Below are 3,039 nucleotides of genomic sequence, written 5' to 3' on the forward strand. Positions count from 1 at the left end.
TAAAATATAATAAAAATTTAGTTACAATTTAAAAATTACAAAAAGATGTACACTTTTTCTTTAATCATCAAAAAGATTACATTTTATTATTTGTCTAATGACCAGATCATTTAATAATAATGAACAAAATCATAAAAAACCAAACGAAATGATCAATTAAACTTTGTCTATCATCGTGTTGAGTTCATATTGAAAGTCGGGGCGAGCAATCCTAATCATTTTGTCTCTGAATGTTGACGCATCTTGGTATAATAACAATTCCTCGAGTTGTTTGACTGATTGAGGGAATTGACAACAGATAATTTCCATGAAATATGATATAAATACCCCACAAGATATACCGTCTCGTTGTAAAGGAACATGAATATCAATTGGATTTGATTTTGAAAAAATAACACCCTTCAACTCGAACTCTTTTTTTACAAAAAGAGCAACATTGTTTAAAAAGGTTTCCCCACAAAACAATAAACTGTTTATTTTTCCAACAAAAGGTTCTCCATAAATTGGCAAGAATACTGATACCATCATGAAGTGTCCTTTGCTATAAACTGGCAAAAGGAAGACTCGTTGGTTGGTAAGTGAAAGTATCATATTTTTCACTCTATTCTCTAGAAATTTTTCTTTATAAGTATTATTCCAATTACTAACGTATACGAGATTCTTCCATATAAAATGAGTTCTTAACTCTATCCATCCGGTGTACAGATCGAGAATTTCGGTGTTTAGCATTTCATTTTTTATTATTCGTTTTATTGTTTCAATGTCGTCTCTTTCTATTATACTCATCAATTGATATACAATTGTGTTCAAATGTTTTCTTTGTGTAGCTCTTTGAACATGGTCAGACTTGGGGATTTCCTGTATTTCTGATATCGGTGAATGGTCTTCAAAGACGAATTTTTCAACGTCAAATAATCTTGCTGAAAATTGGCCTTGTTCAACTGTCATAACGGGTGAAGTTGGTTTTTCTAAATTCACCAGTTGAAAATTTGATTGGACTTCATACAATTCAGGTGGGCATTCTCTGAATGCAGACTCAGTTTGAATTCCTCTCTGAAGAATTGTAAGAGCTTGAGAATGTGTTTTCAATGTTACCGTTGCGATAAAAGATTCGTGGATATCAAATTTAATATCGAGATGGTAAGAAGGTTTTGGAACTTCAACCCGTATTATTTTTTTGTTTGCGTTGTCGTCGTTGTCGAAGAAGGCTCCTTCTCTTGCTCTGTTAATCCACTGACCTGTTTTCAAATGCAAGTCGTGTGTGTTCTGTTCTGTTACATGCAGAAGTGAAGCAGTAATCAGCAGAGCAAATAAGTCTGTTTCTATTTTTCGCGGAATTGAAGTGTTCACTAAAAAGCGGTTGTACTTTGTTGATGTTGCTTTGATTGCTTCAACAAAAGTAAAATCATCAACCATCACTTTGTTTAGATAAGATTTTGCTATCGAAAAACATTTTTCAATCGCATTGAGTTGAGGACTGTAAGGCACCAAGAATGTCACATATATTCCATATGCTTTACATAAATCCTCTATTGCGTGTTTATGAATTGAAGCATTATCCAATACCAAATGTATAAAAACCCCATTAAACCATTCTTGCAATTGGGGAATAAAAACCTCTTCAAGTGTTTGCAAAAAAAGTTTGTTAGAAGTCTTGTTGGAAAGTCTAAAGACCAGTTTTTTACCCGGAACCATCATGGTGAATACGGTGATGTTCGGCTCACGAATGTGTTGAAGCGAATCATTGCAACAGAATCCCTTTATAGAATATCCTTGTGTTCTTCTCTGGTTTAATAAAAACCCAACCTCGTCAAGATAGACAATAACAAAATTGAAAGGGAATAGGAAGTCAATGTGTTCGGCGTAAATTTTTCTCTGTGTTATTCGATACTCTGTGTTCCTATCAAAAAGGTCTTTTTTCGTATTTTTCAGAGTCCAACCCAACTTTTTTTTACTACTTTATGCACAGTCGAAATTGACAACTTTTTCTGTTCCAACATGTGACTTATTGTCTTATCGTCTTTTTTTAAACCCCTTTCTACCTTGGCTACCTCATTCATCCAATTATCTCGTTGTTCATTAACAAACTTTGTCAACAAGTTCATGGTGATTTGCCCGTTGGATTGTAGTTCTTTGATAATCATTGTAATTGTGTTATAATCAACTTTTATGTTATTACCTATTTTTCTTCCTCGTCTTTGACCTTTTAGATTATCACCTTGTACAAATCTTTTGAATATGTTAAGAACGGTTGTAGCTGTGACTCCAAATTCTTTTGCTGTTTGACTTGCATTTTGGTTTTTAATAAATGTGATTAAAATCTGGATGTACAAATTATCAGTGTCGTTGTTTTTTTGTTTTTTGCAACTTTTATATGTTGAAGAAACAAGTTTGGTTGGTGTAAGCATCATATCTGGTTTTTCCCACTCTTTCTTTTTTCCTTTTGTTTTTTGTTTCATGTATTTGTTATGAAGAGCAAAATGGAAGTCGAAAATGTCGCACATACAAAAACTTCTTACAGTTTTAAAAACCACTTGTGTTGGAGGAGTACCAAAATGGGGAAGGTATTCGGTATATTGACGTGTTTCTTCTTTGATTGAGATCTCTTTGGGTACATTTGGAATGTTAAATGAGTTGGCATATTTCCCATACATACGCATCACTTCTTCTTCAACTCCAGGTTCTTCTCTACCTTCCTGTGTTAAGTGAAAAAAATAACCGAATTGGTTCATTTGTATTTTGTTTTTTAGTTTTCAGTTCAAAATTAAACATCTATTTGAAGCAAAAAATTTTTTCCCAAAAATGCATTTCAAAAAAGAAAAACGCTAAAAATGGATAATTATAACAACCCCTTAAAAGAAAGAAGTACAAAAGGTATATTTGTGTTTAGAGTTGGTGGAAAAAAGTCCGGCTAGATAAAAAAAATTGGCTCGTTTGCAAATTATAGTAAATTATAATATTTGTTGCTATAATATTGAAAATATTTTGTATTATTTCAAAAACATTAATTAAAACTCCTAAAAAACAAAAAATAAAAAA

This window comes from Entamoeba invadens (genome assembly GCF_000330505.1).
Source record: "Entamoeba invadens IP1 unplaced genomic scaffold scaff_1105074725865, whole genome shotgun sequence".
Classification (NCBI taxonomy): Eukaryota; Evosea; order Mastigamoebida; family Endamoebidae; genus Entamoeba; species Entamoeba invadens.